The 15,894-nt window shown below is 35.3% G+C and overlaps 1 protein-coding gene across 9 annotated transcripts in view; it reads left to right on the top strand.

The window, feature by feature from the left end:
* SHLD2 (shieldin complex subunit 2) overlaps positions 1 to 15,894 on the top strand; it is a 95,143-nt gene that overhangs the window by 1,734 nt on the left and 77,515 nt on the right. For 8 of the 9 annotated variants that reach the window (XR_013763540.1, XM_079138209.1, XM_079138205.1 and 5 more), the window contains exon 2: positions 10,327 to 10,470. The exons of the other annotated variant lie outside the window; for it this stretch is intronic. The gene's annotated coding sequence lies outside the window, so the exon portion shown is untranslated. The remainder of the gene's footprint in view (positions 1 to 10,326; positions 10,471 to 15,894) is intronic. 9 annotated transcript variants of the gene reach the window in all.

Raw genomic sequence — 15,894 nt, 5'->3', positions numbered from 1 at the left:
ATTTTAAGTCAATTGTGATTTCAATATGTGACTGCACTTTGGATAATAGGAGAGTAAGTGTAAGCTAAATATTGGGGCATGTTTGTAAAGCTGTTAAAAGCAGACATAACTGAAAAATGTATCAGAAAAGCAAAAAGTACCTTCCACTTGACCATCAGGGAAAATATTGTGGAAGAAAGACATGTGAAACAGATGTGAATATAATTACATTAAGCTTTTAGAATTTTAAAAAGATAAAGAGGGCTGGGGAGATGGCTCAGTGGGTAGAGTGCTTACCTTGCAAGCACAAGGACCTGGTTTGATCCCCCGCACTGCAAAAAGAAAAAAGCAGAGAAGATATATGGCAGTGAAGCAGTAGGGATTAAGGTTAGAGAGGGTGTTAGTGTTGAGTCAGCTAAATATCTGAGACCTAATTTCCTGATCTGATAGTATGAAGTGAACAGTTATTTGCTAGCTAGATTAGTTAGTGTGCTTTGGCTGTCAGGTACCAACAATATCCAAATAAAATGGCTTAAGCTTAACCATAAACTAAGATAACTGTTATCTATCAAGAATGTAAGGTCAGGACTTTTCCATTGTTGGTACTAAGGGTCTGGGAGACTATCCAATGCTCAAGTACTATTCTGTTATATTCAGCATATTAGTGATATTTGTCCTAATGGTTGTAAGATGACTTTAGCAGCTCTGGAAAGAGGGGGTTCACATGGAGGCACAACCAAGTGCTATAGAGAAACAGCAGTTTCCTCCTGCATATACCCCTTTATTATTATTATTATTATTATTATTTTTTTTTTTTTTTTTGCGGTACTGGGGATTGAACCCAGGGCCTTGTGCTTGCGAGGCAAACACTCTACCAACTGAGCTATATCCCCAGCCCACCCCTTTATTATTGATGATAACCTTCTCCAAAGGCTTGCTATTGAGCTTCAGCTCTCTTAGGCCCCAGAGATAGGATTGGGTTATATGCACATGCTCTTCATTGTGAGGGAGGTAAGAAAGAGGACTTTATAGAGGAGGCACTTTTAACCTCTGAAGTATAGGCAGGCTTTGCCAGTAGGGGGGAAGGGTGGAAGAAGTGATCGTTAGATAGGCAGTCGAGTGTTTGACATTTTGCCACAGAAAATCACTAAGCTACTCTTTGCTATCTTTATTGTGATAAATATTCCTTAAAATATAACTTAGATTTAAGGGTGGGGTATAATTCTTACATAATGACACTGGGAATTATGATGCTTGCAGTTTCCTGTTCTCTGCATTAAGAAATCTGCAAATTCTAGTTCTCTTTGCAATCTTACATAATGATGATTGTTTTTAGATTATGCCTCCTGATTTTGAACATTGACTGCTTATAAAGGAATAGTTTCACACTATGGTGTTTATTCTGTTGCTAGAATGGAGGATAGAACAGAAACCCATCCTCAGCTTCTGGGGTTTATAATGAAATATCAAGGCTTAAATGATTCAACAGACTTTCTGATGACATTTCCATGAGAGATTTGCTACTGTCATTGGAGTATGTAGGCAATTGGCATAAAATAATAAGAGGGTTAATCTGGCCTTTTTGTTGAAGTTAGAAGTTATTCATGCATTTCTTTGTCATAAGGGCAGAAATGATAGACTTATTCAATTCTCTGTGTTATAATAATACAGTAATAGAAGCATAGCTTGGGTTAAGACTACTTTGAAGATAAATGAAGTAGATATTCACAGAGGCCTTTACATAGTTATTGTCCTCCATGGTCTTTCCTTTAAATGTGGAATCTTTATGATTGTATTCATAGAGAGCTATTGAAAACTACATCTTGATTCTAGAAACTGACATCTGTCAGCCATCCACAATGAAAGTTCAGGCCAACTATTCAAAACAAAACAAAAAGCAGGAATGATTTATCAGTGAACACATATACATCAGTATGTCAGTGGGAAGGTACTGATACAGATAACAGGATTCCTCAAAGAATAAGAGAAGTTTGTGATGAGAGGCTCAAATTAAAGTGTTTATCCCCTACCTTCATGTGTTTTTTTCTAAGTCAGATATTATTAATAATCTGTAGTCAAAAAAGAAGTTATTTCTGAATAACACTCTTTTTTTGGTATATTCTTATAAGTTGGCTCTAATGAGTTATAGACTTTGGCTATCTTAATTTCATATTCTTTTCTCTTTTTTATGATAAATGACACAAAAATGTGAACTAGCTCACATTAGAGGAAGAATCCCAGTTGATTTTGAATTAAATAGAACAAACTAAAAAACTCAAGTGTTGAGAACTTCTGTTTCCTTACCTTCTGTGGTTTTCATTTAATACTTTCTTGGGGGGAAATTTTAAAAAATGTACAAGTGAAAATAACAGAAAGATGATCCCATAAGTCCATGATAACTCTTCATTTTTATCTACAGATTTCTTTAGTAACACAACTCTAGATATCTGAATTAAGAAGAATAGATGGATCAGCAAGGAATACTTAATATTTTATTCCTAACCTATATTTATAGATTGATAAAATTTCTAATCTGTATCACTATCTTCATATTTTTACATGTCACTGCTATGTTCTCATGGAACTTTTTAAGTTTTTCTGATTTTCCTCTGGTTATTAATCTAAAGCAGTAGAAACTAGCAAAAAAAAAATGAATTAGAATTTAAAAAGTAGGATAAAACTGAAATATTCTGAAAAATGAAAGATACTTAAAAATTGCTTCAAATAATCAGTCACTGATATAATTAAGGTACTAATAAGTGAAAAAACAATAACTAGGTATATTCAATTTTTCTACTTTCTAAAATTGATGTTTTGATTTAAAGTAATTTTATTCATCATAATTTGGCAGTAATTTTTTATTAGAAATAATTTTAGATTTGGACTGGAGTTGTGGCTCAGTGGTAGAGTGTTTGCCTAGCATGTGTGAGGCACTGGGTTTGAATCTCAGCATCACATAAATAAATAAAGGTATTGTGTCCATCTACAACTAAAAATACTTTAAAAGAAAGAAAGAAAGAAAGAGTTTTAATTTTAGACAAGAGTTGCAGAGATTCTATAGAGTTCCTTCCCATAAACTCTTTACCAAGCTTTCTCTAATGATAACCTCTCCTCCCTGCCTCTTCCCACCCAGTGGTACTAAGGATTGAACCCAAGTTGCCTAGCTGGCCTAGAATCTGTTTTCCTTCTGCCTTAGCCTCTAGGTTGCTGGGATTACAGGCATGCACTTCCACATCCATTTTCTAGTGATAACATCTTAAATCGCCATGGTATATCCATAAAACCAAAAAATTAATTTTAGTATAGGTATATCCATTTTTGATGGCTGTTTCAGCCAAAATTTCCTGATGAACAACCTGCCCTTTTAGGTGAACAGGTATAGTACTCTGTGATATTATTTTTCTGTTCTTAGGCTACAGGTGACTGATTGCTTTTTGGGCAGATGCTCCACTTGTTTAGTCTGAATGCTGGCCAGAAATCTGTGATGTGACTTTAACAGAAAAATGGCTTTCCTGTTGTATTTCATTTTTAATCTATATATATCTTTATGATATCATTGCTTCACTTTATAAAGAGATCCAAGTGTCCAATTTTTTTTTTAACCCAAACATTAATGGTACACAGTAGGCAACAGCAGCATAGTTCACTGACACTGGAGTTTGTGTTTATGTCTTTGAGGAAGGGGAGGGATCCTATAGGAGAAGAAATGGTGAGCGATCAGGAGGCATCTTACCAGAGATTATGTTTCTACATAGGGCCAATTTATTGGCTTTCCCAATAACCCTGTATTTTATGCTTGTTCTTTGTAGTGTTTGAATCTGTAGATGGGGACTTTCATAGGTTCTAGAATATTTTCATCTGCTACCACCTCAAATAGTTTCTCTGCCCCCTTCTGTCTTCTTTATCTTCTGTGTCTGTCTACTCTTATAAAATACTAAAAGTATTTTCCAACTTTTAATTTTTCTGTGCTTCATTCTATAGGTGCCTTTGGAGAGAGAGAGTGCTTCCTTAACCCAAGTTTGCAATTCCCTGAACCACGACACTGTGCAAATCTTGGTTACAGAACCGCAGGGACTGGTTGACTTTTAGATGACTATTACTCTGAAAATGTTGCCCTTTGGGGCCACAGGTCATTGTGGGGGAAATTCTCTTATTAGACTCATCATTTTATGTGGGTTCTGTGCTTTAAATTCTGTTCCCCTTAACCTAGGAGGCCCTCAAACAAAAATATTTTTCTGATGACCAGATGCCCTCAGATCAAAAGCAGCTCCAGTGCTAATTTTCCCTAGATTCCTAGTTTTCCTTTACAGTTTTGGCTGAGTAACTCCTTACTATCTTGTTATCTCTTTGTGACTTTTAAGAATTTGTTTTTCATACTTCACCCAGTATTTTTAGTTGTTTTAACGGGAAGAATTGTTTGAAAACTAGGTCACCATTTTGGAAAACTAGAACTTAGGATGTTATTTATTTATATATTTCTAATATCGATCATGATTAAATTAAAAACATTCTACTTGAAGTTGCATTATATCTGTAGATTCATAAGAGGAGCCTTAACCTCTTACTGTTTAAAAAGAGTGTGGAACATCTTTTTATTATATTCAGTGTTTGTTTTCTTCAGTAAAGTTTTTATGGGCTAGATTTTATGCCTTTTTACTTCAAACTCATATTTAAAAAAAAAAAATTGTTTTTGCGATCTGGGGATTGAACCCAGGGCCTAGTGCATACTAAGCATGCACTCTACCATTGAGATGCATTCTAAGTCAATATTTTGAATTTAAAGAAACTTGTCTTTATGATTTGTTTGTTTCCATTTTAAATGGCTTTAACCTGGAGAAGATACTCTATGATTTTAGGTGTCATATTTCTAGGGCTCTATAATTGCATTCTTTTAAAAACAGAAATAGAAACTTATTTTTGGTCTTTTATTTGACTTTAATATCCAAATTAAAAAATAGTGGTTGTCTACTTTTAATGTGTGTGTGTGTGTGTGTGTGTGTGTGTGTGTGTGTGTGTGTGTGGTGCTGCGATTTGAATGTAGGACGTAGTACATGCTAGGCAAGCACTCTACGACTGAGCTATGCCCCGCTATCCACTAATTATTTTTAACTCTTTAATGTTTGAATTGATGATATAATTTTGGGTTTATTTTATGTATCACACTTTTATTCTGTCTTATTCATTCATGTAGGAACCATTTGTCAAGACTTATTATCAGCCAGACATTGGGGTAGATGGTAAATAAGAAATATTTCTAACAATGGAACTTTCATTACATTGAGGAGGCTACTGATTGCAAGAGTGTTAGGAAGAAAATAATAGGGTATTGCATTACAGGATAATAGATAATACTTAACATTATATAGGGTGCTCAGAGAAGGCCTCTTCATGGAAGAAACATTTAAACTGAAATAAAAGGTTTGAGTCGAAGCAACTTAAATAGCAAGCTACGGGTAAAGCATTCCAGGTGAAGGAAACAGCATGTGAAAAACCATGGTACAGAAAAGACCTTGACTCTTTTAGGAAATGGTCAGAAACCCAGTCTGAGTGGAGAATGGAAATTTTTGTTTTTTTTGAGAGACAGATAAGGGTCAGATTATGGAGGTAAGAGCTTTGCATTTTACTTTTTGTTAAGCAGGAAATCTAGTTGGAAGTATAGCAGGCATAAATTTTGTATACTACACATTTAAACTTAAAAAGATAATACTTTCCTTATTTCTCTATAGTAAAATTTTCTTAGCTATAGATATTCTATTTCTACTGAGTAGAAGATGATGATCCTGCTAAACCATCTTGCCAATTTAGGATAAATTGCTTCAGTAGCTTCAAGTTTAGCTAAGTTAATTCCAGATTAATTCAAACCTTTGGGTAAATAGTTGGTCCTTTGGGTAAATGCTCAGTTTTCCCGCATATTCCCCCCACACCCCACAGGACAGGCATCAAGGAGGAGACATCTCATCTTTGTGTTATCCTCTGTCCTTCTGGGTCATTGCTAATGACTGGCTTGTTCTTGAATGGTGCTTTCTGCCTCTGCCACATCTGAGGCTGTTGTCCTTGCTGCCTCTGGTCATTAATCTGTACATGCTGGGTCCTCCTGAATCTCAGACTCTTCTGGGCTTGCTGGTTCAAAGGAAGTTCCTCAGTGTTTTTCTGCATCATGCTGGTCTGTGTGGGACTCTGAGCTGCTTTTCAAGAATATAGTTTGGGAATGTCATTGACTTTGCACTGCTGCCAACTGTGATCTAGTGTTAGATGCAAGGTTTTGCTGAATGTAGTTCCCTGGATCACAACATGGGAAAGGAAAATATAATTATCTTTTATTCTGGTCCTTCCCCACTGACATATTGGAGATTTTTTTCACCTTTCCTCACAATAAGACCTCCAGATGGGATAGGAGGTAAAAATCTGAACTTATACCTAATATACCTTCTCTCTCGTTTCTTTCTGAACTTTAAGTTTTTATGTTGTCTTGATCATTTTGGGAGAACTACAGTTGTTAATACCCCCCTCTTCCTCTAGCTCTAGTTTACATTATGAACTATGTCATCAAAATATTCCTACTTTGGTTAGTGATATTTAGAGCCGTATTTTTAGAATTTTAAAAAGCTCTCTTTTAAGTTCTTAGATCTTACTATTGACATCCTTATTAGCTTTCAAGAATTACAATTAATGGATCAAAGACCTACGTATAAGCTAAATATAAGAAAAACTGTAAAACTCTTATGAGAAAATGTAGGTGTTAATCTTTATGACCTTAGATTAGGCAACATCTTCTCAAATATGATACCGAAAGTATAAGCAGCTGGGCTGGGGATGTAGTTCACTGGTAGAGTGCTTGGCTAGTATATGTGAGACCCAGGATTTGGTCTCCAATACTGTAAAGGGGGGGGAGAAAGAAAGAAAGAAAGAAAAAACATAGATAAATTGGACTTTGTCAAAATTTAACTTTTGTGTTTCAAAGAAAAGCAGGCAAAAAGAAAAAGAATTTGGGTGGGGTGGTGTATACTTGTAAGCCCAGTAATTTGGGAGAATGAGGCAGGAGGATTGCAAGTTTGAGGCCAGCCTGGGCAACTTAGTGAGAGTCTATCAAAATGAAAAGGGCTGGGGATATAGCTCAGTGATAGAGCTCCCCTGGGTTCAATCCCCATCCCTTGAACAACTTTTTGTTTTGAAGTAATATTAGGCTTCTATAGAATAGCTTTGATGAGATTTTCATGGTCGAGATAAATGCTAGATTGCTCATAGAGTGAAGGCAATAGTTGGTCAAAGAGAGCAGATAATTCTTTTCAAAAAGCTTTGCTATGGCCAGATGGGGTGGTGCATGCTCCAGCAGCTCAGAAGGCTGAAGTAGGAGGATCGCAAGTTGAAAGTCAGCCTTGGCAACTTAGTGAGGCCCTAAGTGACTTAATGAGACCCTATCTCAAAAAAAAAAAAAAAAAAAAAAATGGACTGGGGATATGGCTCAGTGGTTAAGCTCCTCTGGGTTCAATCCCCCCCCAAATTAAATAAAAAATAAAAAGTTTTGCTGTGAAAAATTATAGGGATACAGGATAGTAGATAGAGGGGCATGTTGAATCTAGATGAGAGAGACTTCAGCATATTTATAGCTAAATGGAAAAGGTCATTAGAATTTGAAGATGTAATAAAAAGGAAGTGTTAGTGGACATTGTCCTTAAGATTAGCAGGGGACTGGGGTTGTGGCTTAGTGGTAACATGCTCACTTAGCACGAGTGAGGGCCTGGGTTTGATCCTCAGCACCACATAAAAATAAAGGTATTGTGTCCACCTACAACTAAACTTATATATTAAAAAAAAGACTAGCAGGAATGGGGTGAAGATACTGGGTTCTAGGAAGAATAAGAATACAGTTTCTGCTGAAGTAGAAATAAGAAGGGATGTTACAGATGGGGAAGTGTATGGGTGGTATGTGAAGAATTTGGAGAATCATCATTTGATGTATTTTTTTCAGTGAGGTAAGAATAATACCAGCTGAGATTATAGGGGAGCAAGATAGTGTTTGCAGGGGAGGCATTGAAAAGAAAGGGAGTATTTCAAGGAGGCCATTATAGGAAATGAGAGGGTGAACTGAATGAGAGTACAGAGAAGAACTGGAATAATGCATTTTTCACCATATATATAGTTATGTGAAAGATTTTTCCCTTTTCTCAGGGATCAGCAGCTTGAGTGCGCAGACAAGTTAAACAATTGGGTTGTTCTTGGTTTGAATTTTATGGGCTAGTGTGACAGAATGGTTAAGGAGACAAGAGGTTAAAATAATGAGAGTGAAGTGATGGACCTTTGGGTCTAGGCTGGATAGGGAACAAATGAAACCAGAAGCTGTGGCATATTAAGTGGTTGGTAGTATTGAATAGTGGAACTTAAAAACAGGAGGAGCAGTTGCTGGTTATAACAAGATACAGGATACAGATCTGACTGTGGAGTGGGTTTCTGAAGTGCAAACAAAGTGAAGTTTATGGGATTTGAGATAAGGGGACTGTAAAGCTAGATTGTTAGAGGAGTTAGCTGCACAGACAGTGAGTTGCTCATAAAAGTAGCAGATCAAGGGGTGGGAAGGTTCTGAACCAGGTTTCAAAGTCGTAGTGAATATGAGAGTGGCCGTGTTTGTAGATTAAACAGAAGAAGGGAGAGAAAGGTCAAGAGATGACATAAACTGGGGTGTGGTGGGGTTGGTAATTCTTGCCTATAATCCCTGTGATTCCAGAGGCTCAAACAGGAGGGGCATAAGTTTGGGGCCAACCTCAGCAATTTTGTGAGACCCTGTCTCACAACAAAACAAAACCCCAAAACTGGGGCTGTAACTCAGTGGTAAAGTACCCCTGGGGTCAATTCCCAGTACGGGGGAGGGTGGGAGAGAGAGAGAGAGAGAGAGAGAGAGAGACACACACACACACACACACACACACACACACACACACGAGGGTAATGAACTATGATGATAGATGACTTCTCAACTGTGTTAGTAAACAAAGAATGACTTCCATGGGCTGCATTTGTTGAGTGGAAGAGTAGTTGGCACTCAGGTTTTAGTTTAGACAAAAAGACTTCCAGAGTGTTGGTGAAATTAGTTTGGAATATAGGGTATTTGTTTACTGTGGAACAGTGTAAAGGGCTTTCAGTGAGTACTGTTATTGGAGGATATGTGAGGGTAGAGGAGAGGGAGAGTACATACAGAGCAAGAATGAGATGAGAGTGCAATGGGAGAGGGGAATTACTTGTAGGGACTTAAATTTTGGATGATTGCGACAATGATGAAAAATATAGTGGTCTTAGCTGATCTCAAAATGTTGATTAAGTTTGTGAGAAAATGTGTTTATGCTAACAGATTGAGATACTTAATTATGCACAAAGCTTTGCACAGAGCTTAATTTTAATTATGCACAGAGCTTTGTTGTTTTCAAGTCTACTTAGTAAGATTTAGCATTCTGTAACCTTTATTCAGTGTACCATAAAATAGCCTAGCAAAAAAATGTTTTATTTTTTGGCAAAGCTCAGCCCCGGATAGAAAGGAAACAATCATTGCGTGTTTGATTTTTTGATTTTGGCGTTCTGATCTCTTAAGAGGAGGGTGAGAGACTAGAGATAACCCTAAATTCAAATTATGGTGAGAAATACTGGATCTTTAAGCCTTTGCAAAGCTTGATGCCAGGTCAAGAGAGAATACAAAAAAGTTGAGTTCCAATATTAATAGCAGCATGACTGACTAATGAGTTCTTTTAAGACCTGTAGAATTAATGATATTATAACAATATTTAAGTCATTTAAGTTCTAAAGTATAACCTGAAATGCTACATATTAAACATGCATTTTTCAGAATTAGAAAATGTGTCATTTTGTGAAGTTTTAAAATTGTACTCTGAAAGTTTTGCCTTTCCTGAAATGCCTATCTTAAAACACTGCATTAATCTTTGGTATGTTTAAAATATGCTTCAGACTTTCTCAGGTCCTGCAATATTTAAAATCAAGAAGCATGATATTATTTCAGAGCCCTAAGAAATATTGATGTGTATAATTCTGCTATTTAAACCAAGAACAGTTTTGCTAATAGGAAATATAATTTCAGCACGTTTAACTGCCTCTTGTGTCTCACAAAACAACAGATAATATTACAAAGAAATAATAATTCACAATCTTCCTATCTTTTCAACTGATGGACCAAGTTGCCTCATGTTTCTTTTGTCAACTATTAGAACTTTATCTCAAAAACAGGAGGTAGCAGGTAAGTTAAGAAAAATTTGGGAGGGAAAAATTCCATCTCATTTTTAAAAGTTATTTTAATATTGGCATTCTTCATTGTTTCTTAGAGTTTATTTCTTTTTCTTTTTAAAGCATCCAGACTTATTGGGAGCTGTTCTGTGAAGAAGTGGTTTCCATCATCAGTTAAGTTTGGGAAACTGAACACTGTCCCCTCCCTGCTTGGTGATTCACAATGAACATCAATTTACATCACATTGATAAAGACTCCAGGAAATGGTATTACTACTAATTAACATTTATCAAGCACATTCTAATGCTCTGTTCTAAGACTTGCTCATGTATTAATCTTTCTAATTTTTTTTTTTTTTTTTTTTGGTAACTGGAATTGCACCCAGGGCCACTTAACCACTGAGCCACATTAAATAAAAAATAAAAAAGTATCCTTTATTTTTTAGTTTGAGACAGTCTCACTAAATTGCTTAGGGCCTGGCTAAGTTGCTGAGACTGGCTTTGAACTTGTGATCCTCCTGCCTCAGCCTCTCAAATCATTGGGATTACTGGCATGGGCCACTACGTCCCCAGTCTTTCTAATTTTTACAACAACTCTATCTTCTGTAAATCACATGGGGGAGCTGAAATGGAAGAGCTGGGATTCAAATCCAGGAAGAATAACTCCATAAGTCTTTCAAGTCCAATGTACTGTTTGCAACCAGTAAGGAAACAGGACTAATGTTAAATCCGGCATTTCTCAAACTTGTTCGACTCTGGAACCTCATGATCTTTCAATATTTATTCAGGGGTTAGTCGAATGGACCCTAGGTGTTGTTGCCTGAGCCGGCTTACACTGGTGATTTCAGACTTTTAAACAGCATTGTCTTAAGAAGGAGATAGTTTTTTCTAACTAGGTTCTCTGTTGATAATATTAAATGTTATGTTTATGTGTGAAGTTTTCTACTTGAAACACTTCACAGTGACCTTCCCAGGATTTTTTAAAAAGGTTGTTATCACTGTCCAGTATACTTAAGGTGCTATAATATTTTTTAGTCCAAATTGCTATTTCACTTTGCTTTTCCTGCCTGAAGATTATATTCTCATGAATTTTTTAATGTTTGGGGATCTTAGAGATGATTCAATTCATCTCCTTTATTACTTATTTTTTTTTGCAGGTTAAGAAAGTGACAGCCATTTAGTGCTGTGGAACATTATAATAATTCACATCTGAATTTGAAAATGATGCTTCTTACTAGTTATGTGACTTTAGAAAAGTTACTTTGTTTCTCAAAACTTCTGTCTCTTCCTCTGATAGACCACAATAATATCTTAGAAGATGGCTATGAGAATTAAATAAGAAAATTCATGTAGTATCTGGCATGTCAAAAGTTCTATGTTAATTGTCTCCCCTTTTTTCCTGTAAGGAGATAATCTGAAGTCTGTACATGAATGAATTATGAAAGTGCTTGGAAAGGAAGGAACAGTTTTTTAATGTGAACTGTTTCAGTTTTATGTTGGCATCAGCCGATTTTGTGGTAAAGTAATGTTGTCATGATACAGGTTGTATGGGAGTTAAAACCAGTTTCCTTCTGGTTTTCCAAATGACATAATAAGCAAAACCTGATGGGGGTAAACATAGACCTATTTATTAGTTTACTTATTATTAATGTTAAACTAGCTTTGTGCTGACTACTTCTGCTCTTTTTGAAATTTCACTGATGTCATTTAAAATCTCACACATCTTTGAAAGCTTCATAGAATGCTTAATGATTTAAATCATCCTCCAAAACATATGAAATGTCTTTTCTAATTTGACATCATCTGGTAGTATGTTAAAAATCCCACATGTAGGACAGAATTTACCACTGGATGGTTGTTTTTTTATGGCACTCTATATTTGGGCAGTACCAATGTATATAACTAAACATTGAAACAGTCATTTAAAATAGAGTTATTCAAAGAGAAATCTATGGGGATTTTTCAGTTTTACAACTTACTTCCTGAGCCAAAAGAAAATGGGTTGGAGAGCCAGTTGTGATGGCATGCATATGTAGTTCCAGCTAATAAAAATCAGGAGGCAGGAGGATCACTTGAGTTCAGGAGTTTAGGCTAGAGCCTAGGCCTAAAAAATAAAAATAAGAAAAAGAAAGGAAAGGGATTTTGATTTGAGTTCTCTAAGGGGGATTTCTTTTTTTTTTCTCTTTTTTTTTTGCGGTGCTGGGGATTGAACCCAGGGCAAGCACTATACCAACTGAGCTATATCCCCAGCCCTCTGAGGGGAATTTCTAATATTCTGTTTTAAGTGCCTTTTACAGCCCTAGTACATAAGCATTCAGTAAATATTTAATGATGAACTAAATTTGATTTTTAATTCTACCTCTGTCCCTTGCAACTTAAATGAAATTGATAGGTTTCTCTACACTTCAGTTTCCTCATATGAAAATTTCTACGTCCTAGGGTTTTAGGCTTTAAGATAGCCAGCACAGCATATGGCACATAGTAGGTACATAGTGTATTGAATGTTTCTCCTGGACACTTCACTGCTTTCTTCAGCAATGTTCTTTTTTTAAGTTGTCAGTAGACCTTTATTTAATTTATTTATATGTGGTACTCAGAGTCAAACCCAGTGCCTCACACATGCTAAGCAAGTGCTCTACTACTGAGCTACAATCCCAGCTCTACCAATGTTCTTTTTAAGCATATTTTTCTTTTATCATTTCCTAAACATTTAGAAACTAAACATTATTCAAGAGAGAAAATGATTGACAAACTGGAAATATGTTCCTTTGCAGCCCACCCTTAGAATGTCTTAGTAGAAATGATTTTATATTTGATAAACCTTGGTTTGAATCCTTGCTTTGTAATGTACTGATGTTGTGCCCTTATGCAAGCTACTTATCTGCAAAGTATTGTGAGACTTAAATGAATAAAAATTAGTAATAATATGCAAAATGCATATAGTTCATTGTCTGATTTGGATATGCCTAAAATTAAAGTTATTACTTTTGATTGAAACTTTTTTTCCCCTGGTGGTACTGGGGATTTAAACCAGAGGCATTATACCACTGAGCTACAGGAACTTAGTGAGATCCTGCCTCAAAATAAAAAATAAATAAAGGACTGGAGTTGTAGTAAAATTCTGTTTTATTTTGGGGCAGAGTCTCACTAAATTTCTGAGGCTGACCTTGAATTTGTGATCCTTCTGCCTCAGCCTCCCAAATTGCTGGGATTATAGGTGTGTGTTACCCTGCCTGGTTTGAAACTCTTAATTTAATCTACAGATTACATTAGTAACATGGACATACTCTACTCTACTCAAATCACATTAAGAGTAGGCAGAACACTGAGTGAATAGTGGGCATATATTTGTTTAAGTAGCTGAATTTGGTCTTGCCTAGAATCAGGTTTCACAAAAGTGATATTTCCTATTGTACTTGAGGTGAAAAGAAATTGACTCTGCATTTGGCATGATTTTTTAAAATGTTGCCTTTTTCTGTTGAATATCAAACAAATATTATCACAGAGGTTTATGAGTGGTATGGCATTAAATAGTTTACTATTTAAAATGCTTTTCTTCTTTTGCTGATCTCATTTATTAGAAATAAACATGTTTCTCTCCTGCACTAAAGCTGAACACAGTATTGGCAAGCCAAATTTAATCAAATTTTATCTCCAATTTAAAATTTATTTGAATTGTTTAGGCATTATATGAAATTGATTTCTACACTGGTAGACTAAACATTGCAAAGTAGGAACTAAGAGGTTTATGAAAATTCCTAGTAAACAGAAAAGCTTAAGGATGGCATTGTAGAAAAGGTTTAATTTTGAAATATTTATAATATATTTATTGAATTAAGAACAGGGTTTTAAATGGGTACCAAAGCAATCAAGATCCATTTCAGAAGTTAACTTTCTTTGATGAGACGGCAACATCAATTTTGTTTTATGTAGGGTTTCTTTTATTAAGATACGTAGTTAACATGACATAGATCTATCAGTGGCATTAAGTACATTCCCAGTATTGTGCAGCTATCACCATTATCTAGTTCCAGAACTTTTCATCGTTCTAAAAGGAAACTGCTTACTTTATCAAATACTCCCTCTTCATTCCTGCCTCCCCCAGGTGCCTGATAGCCACTCATCTGCTTTTATGTCTCTGTAGATTTGTCTACTGTTTCATATAAATGGAATCATACAACATGCTGCCTTCTGTGTCTGACTTCTTTCATTTAGCTGAATGTTTTCAAGGTTTATTCCCACTGTAGCATATATCAATACTTCATTCCTTTTCATTACATGAGTAATATTTTATTGTGTGCCCATACCATATTAGTTTTACCTATTTGTCACTTTATGGATGTTTGAATTGTTTCCATTTTGGGATATTATGAATAGTACTGTTATAAATGCTTATGACGTGTGTTTTCACTTCTCCTTAGTATGTGCTTAGGATGGAATTACTGAGTCATATGCCTAACACTATGTCTAACTTTTGAAGAACTACCAAAAATTTTCAAAGAAGCTACATTCTTTATTTTTGAAGTGTAGTGAATGGAACTCAGGGTTTTGTGTATGCTATGGAAGTATTCAACCACTGCACTAGACCCCCAGCCCTGTTACATTAATTTTAATGCTTTTAAACTTTGGAAGAAATGAGGAAAAATGAATAGTAAAATGTTGATTTGAGACTGTTCATATCCAAGACAGCCCTTCTTTAAGCCAGAATGATCATAGGAAAAATCTCAATTTGCTTCATTTGCTTTTCAGAATGGAAACATTAAAATGTAAACATAACATCATAGGAATATGTCAATTTTTGTGCTTCACTGTTACTGAACCCACCCACTTCTAGAAGTTTGGAGTATGCTTGGAATTGATGGTATTTACTTTCATATGAGAATAGTTATCTAAAAGTGACATTATTAGACTTCCTGGCTTTCTTTGGTTTCATATTTTGTTGCATAGTTTACTAAAGCAGAGAATTGAATATTGCTTTTACTATGGAAAATATTTTTGAATCAAAATTTAATGAGATTTATAGTTCATCAGGGATGTAGTCTTAAAATATGAGTCTTGGATTTGAAAATGGACTTAAAGGCAAGTGAAAATTACTCTGTTGATTGTAATATCTGAGATAATGCTTGAAAATTTTTTATGAATTAAAAATTGATGAAAAGCCAAAGACTTCAGGAGTAGAGTTAATTAATTGTAATTAAATTTTCTTGAATGTAAAATAATATTTCTCAAACATCGTATATAGACATCACTTAAAAATCTTTACCTGAGGGTAGGGAGGGAAGTGCAGTGGTTGCTTGTGTTTAGCATGTGTAATACACATACACACACAAATATCTTATGTGAAATATATTGTGTTAATGTGTTAATGTCTTAGGTGGTTTAGAGACATTTCTGTCTCTACTGATGACCTTGTCTGTCTCTCTTACCATCCTTCACTAGTCATTGTCAATTTTCTCTTCCATTTGTATAAATAAATGCTTGTTGATACAAGCATTTTTAATGCTTTTATTAATTAGTATAAAATGAAGTCATTGTAGAGAGGTGAGATAAATTGGTTACATTGGAAGTAGAGAATTTTAAAGTAGAGCCAGGGGTGGTGGTACACACCTGTAATGCCAGAGACTTGGGTGTCAGAGGGAGGATTTCAAGTTCAGCCTTAGCAATTCAGAGAGACCTTCAAGAACTTAGTGA

This window comes from Sciurus vulgaris (genome assembly GCF_902686455.1).
Source record: "Sciurus vulgaris genome assembly, chromosome: 4".
Lineage (NCBI taxonomy): Eukaryota > Metazoa > Chordata > Mammalia > Rodentia > Sciuridae > Sciurus > Sciurus vulgaris.
Note: the sequence above shows the minus strand (reverse complement) of the source record. Positions and strands in the feature narration are given on the sequence as shown.